Source organism: Misgurnus anguillicaudatus, chromosome 23, assembly GCF_027580225.2.
Source record: "Misgurnus anguillicaudatus chromosome 23, ASM2758022v2, whole genome shotgun sequence".
Classification (NCBI taxonomy): domain Eukaryota; kingdom Metazoa; phylum Chordata; class Actinopteri; order Cypriniformes; family Cobitidae; genus Misgurnus; species Misgurnus anguillicaudatus.
In genome coordinates, this window is record NC_073359.2 from 4,369,940 (window position 1) to 4,383,622 (window position 13,683).

At 35.7% G+C, this 13,683-nt stretch overlaps 1 protein-coding gene and 1 long non-coding RNA gene across 3 annotated transcripts in view; both read right to left on the reverse strand.

The window, feature by feature from the left end:
- LOC129453658 (uncharacterized) overlaps positions 1-13,683 on the reverse strand; it is a 203,946-nt gene that overhangs the window by 74,057 nt on the left and 116,206 nt on the right. The window lies entirely within an intron of this gene.
- LOC141359312 (uncharacterized) lies at positions 9,694-11,408 on the reverse strand. 2 transcript variants are annotated; one of them, XR_012365726.1, is made up of 3 exons: positions 11,138-11,408; positions 10,544-10,618; positions 9,694-10,428 (listed from the first exon to the last, which is right to left on the reverse strand). It is a non-coding gene; the product is annotated as an uncharacterized lncRNA (long non-coding RNA). The 2 variants fall into 2 exon arrangements; XR_012365727.1 differs by lacking the exon at positions 11,138-11,408 and adding an exon at positions 10,884-10,956.

Below are 13,683 nucleotides of genomic sequence, written 5' to 3' on the forward strand. Positions count from 1 at the left end.
TATTCACAAATCTGATCAGTGAAAGCAGCTTTACAGAGAGTTTATTATGAGCAGTTACCTGTAACAAAAAGAAAGACTCCAGGAAAACCAGAAACTACATCTGATGTGTTAGTGATGATGAAGAACTTAAATATTCAGAATCATTCATGTTGATGTCTTTGATTCTCAGTGTGTTTCCCACAAACTCCACACGACCAGAAAACTGAGAAACCTCACGCAGATCTCTGAATTTCTTATCATAACGGTAATCCCAGTATGTTTTGTCTACTGTATATCCAGTGGGATGTGAGTATGAAGAGTGAATATCTACTGTTGATCCCAATAAAGCACAAACTCTTGTAGAGGTGTAAGTCACACCCCAACAGCTACTGTTAGAAAGACCTGAAAGAGTCACAAAATACTGCTGTAACATTCACAATCAATTACAAACACACTCATACTGTATATGAATCAACAAGAAAACTGCAAAGTTTGTTCTTCCATTTTAATTTAAATATTTTATAAATGTCAGACTCACACACAGATGAAGAGGGAACTGAACCAGACACAGAGCAGTAATAACTGTTAGTGTTTCCACTGGATGACACAAATATGCTTTGGTTATTTTTAAAAGGTTGTCCATTCTTGAGCCAGTAGTAATAATATTCAAATGTTTTTGGGCAGGAGGAATCACAGCTCAGTTTTACTCGCTGTCCTGTAGATTCAGGATTCATCTTTACCTGTAAACCTAAATAATCAAAATCTTACATTAGATGAGAAATGAAAAGAGTTTAACTGGACTGATGAGAATGTAAATGTACCTGAAACTGTTAGATTGACTGTGACTGAGCTGAGATGTTTAACTCCATCCTTCATAATGATCATGAGCTGATATTCTCCACTGTCTCTCTCTCTCAGATCATCTATTGTGAGCTTTGAGTAATCTTCAGTGATCCTCTGCTTCACTCGTCCTGAGTAATCTGAATCTAAAGTCAAATCTTCAGGTTCATCTTTGTTTCTCCAGTTTGTTCTCTGTTTCTGACTGAACCAGAACCCAGTTGTGATGTTGATGTTTGAGTGATCGCACCTCACTATCATCCATGTCCCCCTCACACCACAATTATTCAGTTCATTACAGGTTACATTAAAGTTATCCAATGTTATGGACCCTGAAAATAAATATAAAATATTATTGACATTCGTAACCCAGTATAATGTAAATGTAAATGTAATGTAAAGTCCTGCACTAGAGAACAATGATGCAAATTAATTTGAATAAATCTGAGTTTATTTATGAGTTTTTCTTTTTAATGTGACCTAGTTGATCTCAAGTTAGCTGATGTATTAATAATATTAACAAATTCAACTTTATTGTAAAATGTTACTAACTATCTATCAACTTATCGGTGCCAATGTTTGATCTCAAGATGCACAACAGTATTTTTGTGTAAGGTATGCTTGTAAAAGTTACTTAAATGTCTTAATATAACTAAAGCCTAGTCCTGGATTAATCAAATCCTGTCTGGGAAACTGACCCAACAGCGTTACCTAAGTCATTACATTACTCTGCAAATGAGTTGCTGATATAAATCACAACCACGAATCCCTGATAGAAGAGAAAATATAGGAATGTATTACTCTGAGAGAGAGAGAGAAAGAGAGAGAGAGAGAGAGAGAGAGAGAGAGAGAGAGAGAAAGAGAGAGAGAGAGAGAGAGAGAAAGAGAGAGAGAGAGAGAGAGAGATTACAAAACTTTATTTAAAACATCACATAATCAACAATTCACATCATATGAAGAGAGGGAAAAAAATAATAAAAAATTAAAATTCCAAAAACAGATTTCCATCAGAAACAACACACAAAACATCATTAACACACCACAAATCATGAAAAACCATCTCATTATTTACAAGACTATAGTACGCAAATTCTATTTTGAGTCTACCTGCTACCAACTTCATAAACATCACTTCAACATTGATACTATTCAACTGTAACCCTTGATTTTTCCTGGTTTTCCATATTGCCAATTTTGCAGTTCCTATTAAATAATTTAACAGACACATCTTCCTTCTTTCTGAAAATTTGTATTTCACACCCCCTATAAAAACTTGTTCTGAGAGAGAGAGAGAGAGAGAGACCCAGATGCAGGCTTTGCATGTACAGATACAGTACAAGGTTTATTGGGTACAAAAGAAAACCCAATTGGTGCCTAAAACACCTAAAGGCACCAACAAAGACAGATGATAAACAGAATAAGACTACACTAAACTATGACAGGAGCTACATGAATGCTTAACAGTAAACTTGACAATAACTTACTAGACTAGCAGAGTACACGTGTAAGAACATCAACCCCTTCAATACGATACAAATTTGCATCCGATCAACCTCAATCGTATTGATTTAGGTGTTTACATGAAGGCTTTTATTTGTTATATTTTTGGCCAGTTTTTGTCTTTATTCAATAGTGAGGTTAGGGGAGGACAGGAAAGTACAGGGAGGACAGAAAGGTATGGGATCAGCAAATGACCACGAGCGGGGAATCAAACTCGGGTCACCTAAAGTGCAAAAGGACCACATGTTGGAGCGTTGCCCACTACACCATCAGCTCCAACTACATGAAGGCTTCTCAATACGATTACAAACGGACGTATCTAGTGGTGTCTCTCTTTCTTTCTCTGTTCTCTATACTATCAGGTATTATACAACAGTTCTTTCTGGTTCTTGAATCTGATTGGCTAAGAGCTATACAATATTGTACTGATAACGGCACTGTAACCGCTTCACCTTTCGTATTATTCCGCCACCTAGTGAATGGAGGTCCTAAGCAGGCTCATCTCTGAATGGAAAAACACAGACGTCCTGTTTTTAAACACTCTCCGTGTGTCTCATTAGTTTACTAGCTCATAAATCAGTCTGTGAATCCCCAATCGGAAGTTATTATTCCTTCAAAGATCAGCGCTCTTGTATGTTACGTTAAAGTTAATGGGAGAAATGTCTTGTCACATCGTGTGGACGATTAACACTTGGAAAGAGGAATGTAAACACTCGGTTTTTCTTTTGGAGCAATATCTCTTATCAGAACGCGAAAACACTGTGGAACTGCAGGTAGGCTAAGCACCGCAGCTTTTAAATGTGGACATTGATCATTTATGATCATTTACTTTATCGTGACGTGACTATTAAAACATGTTATGAGATATCGCCACTGATATATTTAAAAGCAGCATGTAAAAACATCTCTCTGACACTTATAAAAAACCGTTTTGTATAGTACTGACAAGAACAAAGTTTAATAATAATGATAATCGAGTGCTCGTATCGCGTTAAGAATAAATGAGAAAGCAATGGTAACGTTACACAAGTATAGTTTTATTAACTTTTACCTCGCGCCAAAACAATAACAAACACAAAAGACACTAAATATGAATAAAAAAACAAGTACTAGTTTGATCATGACACCAAATACTGCTGATTTGATTTCATTTTGACGATCATAAACAAACAAGGCCAACATGAGAGCCAGGGTATCCCTTTCAGAGATATAGCCCAGAGAGGGCGGTGGTCAGCGGGGCGAGTGAACACTGATGTCCGCTCATGTTTTGGTTCTCATTCGTACCGAATCAAAACATCATTGTGACACTCAATTCATCAGACAGTTATTACAGTATTATAAAACCCAACTAACATGATTGTTTTTTGTAACATAATACATATACATGTGAATACATACGTGCTCGTGGAGATCTATGACTTTAACCGGTTTGGAAAGTTGTGTCAATATCTGAAGTTGTGGTGGATCATTTAATGATCTGATTATCGTACTCAAGCGGATGTTAAAGAAAGACTCTCCTTCACTTTTTGAGACTTTTCATCGCATAAGAAGAAGGAAAGCATTTCATAACATGATTGAATTTTATATAATCTGACAACTTTTCTTATCTTTATGCATAGCTGTTATTTGTTGGAGAGTCCTGTAAACAGTGACGTGTTTACCATTTTGGGGCCCTAAAGAAAGTCCAAGAAACTGGAGCCCCACATGCCCCAACATTACCTGAAGGGTTTTCATTTGAATTGCACGACAGTAATATTAAGTATATAGAATTAAGTTAGACATATAAGAACAGATTTATTTTATTTTGAACTGCTTAACATAACATGGTATAAGACAAAAAATCTTATTTTAAAAAATAGAAATAGTGCCCATTGTCCTTTTCAACATGATACAGAATTATTCTCTTTAAAAAATAAAGGTCTTGGTTTAACCTTAAGCTAGTAGTTCCCAAACTTTTTCCACCAGCCTCCTTTTGTACAGAAAAATATTTTCAAGCCCCTCTCAGATCTATTCTTTGCTTGCAAATTCCTTATAGGATGTATTTAAAACGATGTAATTTATACACTACTGCAACTTCAGTCTGCGATCTTACTAAAAAAACTACATAAGAAAAAAAAGGTGAAGCATTAGATTACGATTCAGACTGATCTAACAAACTGAACTAACAAACACCAGCAATGAACGTTGTAAGTTGGTTATTGTCTGGATTTATAATGGGAATCACATAACTCTCATTTTTATATTACAGAAACAAACTTACTGTGAGATACAACAAGCATATAGACACCACTGCCTGTAAAAGATGTCTCTTATCTTTACTTCATCTTTTATGTCTCCAGCAGAAAAAAATCTAATCATTAATCTTCATCTTTTTACTGCTAGTCTCAACTCGATTCACAGGACAGATTATGTTTTATATTTTTATAAACCTGTTCCTTTCATTACTAATAAACTGAGACAGAAATAATCTGCACATTTTTATATTTACATTTAACTTTTGGGGAAACTGAATGTAATTGTTTCTCTAAAGTAAAACTTGTTAACAAAAATGTTAAATGGAGCTGATAGTAACATATTTAGCAAATTGTGTGCGCTCACTTAGTCTACGAGTTCGTAGGGTGTCACATCTGTAATTTTTACACTTTGAAGTGTGCTCATCAGCGCACCCTTTGCCCCCTTGATGCTGACTAAGCTGACTAAACCACATCACTGTGTGACACTTGCATTACATGTGAACGGCCCCTACGCTAATATGATTTTGTTTTTCTCTCCCTGTCCTGTCCTCGACCCTGAGGACAATGGGACAAACAGACCCAGTTCCGGTAGATGTGAAAGTCGACTCACCTCTGATCTACTGGTCGTCCATCACTGTGATGCCCAGCTGATGCCTGACCAACGACCACCGGCAGAACCAGCTTAAACCCCGCTTAATCCCCGCTTAATCTCCTTATCCGTTTATATGTGTTTATATACATATATATCTCCCAAGGGTTTTTCCCTCCTAGGACTTTTATTTTTATTTCCTCGGCTAAACAACCCGGGGTTTTTGTTTTTTTTTCTCCTAGGGGGTTTTTTACCCCGGGGAGGTAGCCTGCTTGGGCTTAATTTAGCTTCTTCTCCTAGACGTTACATTAGTAATACGCTCGTTCATAATGTCGAGTCATAGCCTCAGCAAATTTGACAGCTTATGCTATTGTGTATTATGTTGTGCTATCTGTCATTTTTCTGTGCTTTTACTGCTTCTATTAATGTAAAGCTGCTTTGAAACAATTGAGTATTGTGAAAAGCGCTATATAAATAAAATTGAATTGAAAAAATTGTCTGCAGCAGGCTTTGCGCACTTTACCAACCCAGAAGCCCTTGCGAAAGAGCAGTCAGACCAATCAGACGACGGATACATAACTCAAATATATTTTTTTAATTCTGAAGACACAGATTAAAGATTAGGAGAGGAAACACAGCTGCAAAAATCAGTGTCGTGTTCTTGAATCAGCATAAAAACTTGATCGGCTTTGCCACAAACCACCCACTTAAACAGGATGAGACTGTGTGATAGACATCTCTGTCCAGAAAACCAGTTTATACCAGCTTCAGTTTAATACTAGATTAGACTGGTAAGTAAAACACATCATATCAGAGACAACCTCAAAAACAAGTGTAAAATTCACAACATCAACTTCAGTTCATGACACGGCTTTTTAATTTCCTTTTTCAGTTTTTAAAATGTTATTTAATTATTGTTTAACAAAAGATAAATAAAACACAAATGGTAAAAGCTCGTATTATCAATAGCATCACTTTAGTCCTTATAAATGTGTAAATACAGCATTATTATGAGCAGTTGAAGTTGTAGTAGATCATTTAATGATTTTATCTCATTTTCTCGTACTCAAGCGGATGTTAAAGAAACTCTTTTTGACACTTTTTATAGCATAAGAAGAAGGAAAGCATTTCATAACATGCTTGGACTTTACATATTTTGACAACTATTACATACTATTATATTAAAAGTTAATTTATAGCTGTTAATTATTGCTGAGTCCTGTAAAAGATGTCTCTTATCTTTACTTCATCTTTTATGTCTCCAGCAGAAAAAAATCTAATCATTAATCTTCATCTTTTTACTGCTAGTGCTCTTATTCTTGAGCAACAGTCTCAACTCGATTCACAGGACAGATTATGTTTTATATTTTTATAAACCTGTTCCTTTCATTACTAATAAACTGAGCTAATAATCTGCATATGTTTTATATTTTCTAAATTGGTATTTGGAGAAACTATTAAGAAATTAATGTAATTATTTAAAACCTATAAAAAGTATTAAATTGAGCTGATAAAAACTTCCTTTCAGACTTTCCAATGCAACTCATGTGGGTCTAAAAATAATCAGGGTGTAAATGAGCTTAAAGGCTGGCAGACAATCTGGGACTGTGACAGTTTAATAAAAAAGCTCATTTACATCAAACACACTGATGGGCAACTTCTCTTCTTATTTTTGGCATGACGCTCGAGTCTGTTCCAAAACACGGCTCTGGTGTGCCCTTGTGTGTAAGGGTCCCTAAAGTCTGCACAACATGATGGCATCAACGTGTCGACTCTGAGGAAGTCCACAAGTGCAGGGTGTGTCATATCTCTGAAAGGCAGGTACAAAAAAGCTTTATTAAAACATTATAGTAGCAAACCTTCAGAAAGCAAAGCCTTGTTTTAATCAGTATCATACCATTTTTATGTGTTTAAGCATTTGTTTTGTCCATTGTATCTGAAAAAAGATACAAACTCAGTTATATTCAGAAAAGGCAGAACATTCAGAATTAGACTTTTCTGTGATTCTCAGATTTCAGTCTCACTGCAGCCGTTATCACAGCGCTACTCAGCAAATAACCATCATGACAGCTGTGTGCATATTTTCAAAATAACACAAAAGTTCTGAGTGATGTGCTATGACGTTCAGTGCCACTGGCAGCGCTAAAACACTTTCACTTTTGTTTGTGTTAGTACATTTAAAGTACAGCTTGTGTTAGAAAATAATAAATCCACGTTGATTGGGTTTCCTCATTTTCTTTTTTAGGGGTTTCTCCAGTAATGATGATACACAAAACAACACGACACACCGACACCTGACTATGAAACCTGCAGAAGCTGTAATTTTGTAGCATCTCACTTCAATATTAATGATCAGCTATGAGTGCTGCACAGTGAGACAGGGGCTGCGTCCGAAAACGCATACTGTATAGTAGGTACTGAATTAGATGAAGTACCTACTTACTTGCCGTTAAAACAGTAGGTACCGTATAGTAGTATGAATAAGATTCGGACGTACTACATCCGCCATGTTGCTACATCACGTGACATACGTCGTCATCACGTCGTGTCATTTCAGCGCGAAAACAGCCGCGTGCCTCTTCTTCTTCGTTGGATAACTCCTCGTCCGGGGCATCATGGGATAGTGTAGCGTCCATCGTATGCACACTGCAAAATCTAACCGGAAGTAGTAGGTCATCCGGGTACTTTTCGCATACTGTTTTTCGAATACTATGTATTCGGACATACTACTCGCTTCGCCTACTGCTTTTCGCGTACTATATAGTATGTAGTAGGCGGTTTCGGACGCAGCATGAAAGTAGCTCAGCGATGATGTCATAGCCTGCGGTGGCCCTGAGGTGCAATTTTATTTACAAGATTGAAAACAAATTTACAAGTTTTTTTTACAAATTTATAAGTTTTTTTAAACAAATGTACAATTTTTTAAATAAATGTACAAGTTTTTCAACAAATTTACAATGAGTGAACACATTTACAAGTTTAACAAATTTACAAGTGTTTAAACAAATTTACAATGAGTGAATAAATGTACAAGTTTTTTAAACAAATTTACAATGAGCAAACAAAATGACAAGTTTTTTTAACAAATTTACAATTTTTTAAATAAATGTACAAGTTTTTCAACAAATTTACAAGTGTTTAAACAAATTTACAATGAGCGAACAAATTACATGTTGTAAAACAAATTTACGTTTATTACGGAAAGGGTAGGTACAATACGCTGACGTCACGCATCCGGGACTCCGGTCACGTGAGAAGAAACCCGGAAGTATCGCCGTGAATCACATGAGAGTTGCAAATGCGATGTTGTGTATTAGGCTGTACATCATATTAACGTAAAGAGAGTGATAATATATATCCTTTCATCTATTCCCGAGTGACTCAAAGGGATATTGGACCTTATTTTCAGGTGGGTGAAGTTGTTTTGGTTTGCTGGCGCTGGCTTTCCGGGTTGCACACGTTTCGGATGGCAGTTGTCGGGGTGGTTCACTGACTTTCTCATTGGATTACAGACAACACGAGAGGGTGCTCCAAACTTTTTAATCAGGACTGCATTGTTTGTTCGCTCCCGGGGTTACATAGACTGAAACGGGGAAGCGTGACGAGTTTGTTTACATGGTGCTGTAAACTCCAACTACAGGAGGACACTTCAGAGGAATCACAGGGATAACATGGTGTGATTTTTTTTTGTCAAAACCAGAACTGACTTCCGAATCCACCTGGAACGCATTTACTTTGATGGAGACAAATGGAAGTCAGTAAAAATTAAGTTGGACTTGTTGTTTTTAACTAATGGCTGCCCAACAGCTTATAAAGCCAGGAACAACACACACACACACACACACACACACACACACACACACACACACTTCTAACAAACATGTAACGCACACATTAGAGACGTGTTAAGTAAATAACTGTACATTATTAGAACAACTATTTTACATTAAAGAAACTGCATTTCACTCATTGTTCAAAATATAGTTTTATTTATAAATGAAGTATGAAAAAATATATATGTACATTTTTAGAACCAATCATATTTACATTAAAAGCCAGTGGGTACTAATACACTTTTTTTTACACAGGGCCATGTAGTTTAGATTTTTTCCCCTTAATAATAAAAGCCTTCATTTAAAAACTGCATGATGTGTTCACTTGTGTTATCTTCTTTGACTAATATTTAAATTTGTTTGATGATCTGAAACATAAAAGTGTGACAAATATGCAATAACATGAGAAATCTGGATGGGGCTAACACTTTTTCACACCACTGTTTATAAATTTGTTCCAATGTATATTTTCTATCTACTGTACAAATTGTAATAGTAAAGCAAAGTAAAAGCATTTAAATGAAAAAAGTCTGTTTTGGGGATTAAAGGAATTTTTCACCCAATATATAGATGCATTTGCTTTTTCATTGGAACAGATTTGGAGAAATTCAGCATTACATTGCTTACAATTGGATCCTCTGCAGTGAATGGGTGCCGTGAGAATGAGAGTCCAAACTTTGCACCTCTTGTGAAGTGAAAAGATGTTTGGACATTAGCCCATGTTATGCATATTCGACTGACTGTTGCCATGGACAGATTAAAGGTCCTGTTTTTCCTGTGTTTTTAAACTATGATTGTGTTTATGGTGTGCAATATAGCGTGTGTTCATGTTTTGTGTGTAAAAAAACACAGTATTTTTCACATAATTACTTATCTGTATAGCGCTGTTTTCACTGTCCTAAAATCGGGCTGATTTCTTCCTTGTTCTATGAAGTCCCTCCTTCAGAAATATATATCGAGTTTTGATTGTGTATAGTTTGTTTAGTGTGTTGTGATTTAACAGCAACTTAGCTTAGCAGAGCCATTTGAGCTTTGCTTGCGACTGACGTATTCCTGTGGGTGAGAGTTAGTAAAAAAAACTCTTCTTTGGATTTCATTCAATCGGCAAGTAGAGGGCTGTAGTCCAAACCGTCCGTTTGCTGTATGCTTTAAAAGGGAAATTCTATTAAAGAAAATATATCGCTTGGCATTGAATTTTGAGCTTTATAATTTACAGGTATTATTTATGCTCTAACAGCAACATTACACACTAACTAAAGTTAAAAAAATGGGATCAGGAAAAACGGGACCTTTAAATCTTACAGCTAAATCTGCGGAAAGAAGCCCCTGCCTTATACAGCAGAGAAACAAGAAAAACTGATCCAGGACACAAATGTTGCGAGCATGATGTTGTGCTCTTCCATAATAGGAGATGTGGTAATCATGGTCTTGCAATGCCCCCAAACCACTGTTAGATCTGTGTATTGAGAAAGAGGAGAAAATTGCATGTAGAAAAAGAAAGATCAAGGAGGTCATAAGATTTATTTACATGTTTTAATTTTCATCAATTAATTGCTTAATTTTTTTCTCACTCTTCTCTTGTGTTCTGATCAGGAAACAAATGGTGGTCCTCCTCTTCTTCCTTTAGTGTTTCAACATCACAGACACTGGAAATTAACATAATCATGATTTCAGTCTTGGCTATCTATCTATCTATCTATCTATCTATCTGACATAAATGTCAGTTTGCTTAGGCAACATTCGAGTATTTGTAATATGATAAAACATTACAGTACTATCACATTTAGAGAGGATTAAATGAAAATATAATTCATAGTATACATTTTGGTAATTTTAACAAATCGTCTCATTACATAAAATCTTAATCTTTTAAAGATTATTCAGATTATATCATCGAACAAGTTAACGCACCCTTGATTCCTCTGGGGTGTCCTCCTGGGTTGGAGTTTACAGCACCATGTAAACAAACTCGTCACGCTTCCCCGTTTCAGTCTATGTAATCCCGGGAGCGAACAAACAATGCAGTCCTGATTAAAAAGTTTGGGGCGCCCTCTCGTGTTGTTTGTAAATTAATGAGAAAGTCAGTGAATTATTTTGATAACTGCCATCCGAAACGTGTGCAACTTGGAAAGCTAGCGTTAGCTAACTAAAGCTATTTCACTTACCTGAAAATAAGGTCCAATATCCCTTTGAGTCACTCGGGAATAGATGAAAGGATATATATTATCACTCTCTTTACGTTAATATGATGTACAGCCTAATACACAACATCGCATTTGCAACTCTCATGTGATTCACGGCGATACTTCCGGGTTTCTTCCCACGTGACCGGAGTCCCGGATGCGTGACGTCAGCGTATTGTACCTACCCTTTCCGTAATAAACGTAAATTTGTTTTACAACATGTAATTTTGTTCGCTCATTGTAAATTTGTTGAAAAACTTGTACATTTATTTAAAAAATTGTAAATTTGTTAAAAAAAAACTTGTAAATTTGTTAAAAAAACTTGTAAATTTGTTAAAAAACTTGTAAATTTGTTAAAAAAACTTGTAAATTTGTTTTAAATCTTGTAAATAAAATTGCACCACAGGGCCACCGTAGAAAACGCTTCTAAAACCTGTTGCACGCCGTTGCACACCGTTTCCAGGAAACATGTCCTTCAACCCGGAAACCGTAGCAAAACGTTGCGCACCGGTGTGAGATTGAATGTGCCCCAGCCATGTGACTTCCCACAGTACAGGATAAATTAAAGGCATTCACTTCAACTTTTTGGAGAAGATAATGTCATATACTCTACAGCCACATACTCTACTGTCCCACAAGTGGATTTATTGGTTTCTATTAACCCAAAATTGCCAAAATGTGTATCTAACATAAATTAAATCTTAAGTCTAGATCTGGAATGCATTGACGGTAGAAATGGGAGAATTTTAGAGTTTGATTTAAGTGATGTTTGCTTCCTTAAAACAAATTTCGTTTAATATATTTTTATTTTCTTAAATTTAATTTATGTTTTGTTGATAGGTTTTGTGAATTTAATGTCAAAGAACATTAAAGAGAACACCGTGCATCTCAGGGATGCATAATAAATACAAACTACTGCAATATGTTACCGAATGCCAAAACATGTTGTATTATAGTTTGCAATAATATAGTTGTTGTTGGATGTGCAAAATCATATTACGGAGTATATCACTTGCCTTCAGTTCACAGAAATTAAATTTGCATGTGCAATCAGAGCTTGATGTAGAGGCACATATGTTTGCTGCATGCTTCTGACTTTTAAAAAATCAAAGTCATATTTTTTAAAAACCTTAGCCGATTGTGCTTTTTGCAGTTTCTGTCTCGCCAGCGAAGGACGTGCGCGGTCAGGGCCACACTTTTAAAAATAAACGTCATATTAACTTAAATACTTTGCTGGCCACGCTTTTTGTCATGAGCATTAAAAGGGTGTGGGGCAACAGGAGCTGGTCATATAATTAGAATATCATCAAAAAGTTTATTTATTTTACTAGTTCCATTCAAAAAGTAAAACTTGTATATTATATTAATTCATTACACAAAGACTAATATATTTTTAAATGTTTATTCTTTCATTTTGATGATTATAACTGACAACTAAGAAAAATCCCAAATTCAGTATCTCAGAAAAATAGAATATTACTTAAGACCAAAAAAAAGAAAGGATTTTTAGAAATCTTGGCCAACTGAAAAGTATGAACATGAAAAGTATGAGCAGGTACTGGTAGCTTTGGCACTGTGTGCAGGTCCTGTTGGAAATGAAATCTGCATCTCCATAGGCTGACTAGCTTAAAAAATATGATATAAAACAACCATTCATTTGAAAAGAACCAAACTTTTGTAAAACATTTACAAAGTAAACACAAGAAAAAAAGATTATATAGAAAATAAATGTGATTCAAGTTATGAAACATTTAAAATAACAAATAACAGACTTCAAATGAATAATAAAGAAAACTAAATTGATGAGACCAAAAAATGCCATTTAGATATATCCAAAGGGAATATTTCATGAAGGACTTGCCAAAATAAGGCTGACCACCCGCTGATCAACTTGAACTCACATATCCAAAATTTATTCATCTATATTCTCAACTAAACAGCTACATTTTATAACACAGAAAGAGCTATATTTAGAATATTAAAAGACAAGTTCTGTATTTTACACTCAAAGCCCTGTTTTCAGATTGTTTATGATGAAATAGAACAGTTTTGACTGAAATTTGGACATATAATGCTAGCCCGAAAATTTCTGTGATATCACCCCCCCCACCTCTACAATGGGTGCATAGGTGCACTGGAACAATCCCTCCAAAAATGCACCAAACCCTCGTCCACAAAGACGTGAAACCCACCGAGCGGTCAGGGGCGCCCACCGACACGCTCAGACAAAAATCGCTGCAAAAGATGCTTTCCAACAGCTGTTTTAGCATTCGTTGTAAACTTGTGGACCTATTTTTCCAAACGCCTCACACCCGTACATTCTTCCGTTGAGAGCTTGAATAATAGACACTCCAGCCCAGTTGGTGGCGATAATCCGCCTTTGCCAATTGCAAAAATACCAACAACTCCATTTCCTTTTCTGGCGCAAAGTAATCCTCACAGCACAACTACTACAAGTCAATGGAGTTGGACAAAAACTATGATAAAACAGCTGTTGGAAAGCATCTTTTCCAGCGATTTTTGTGTGA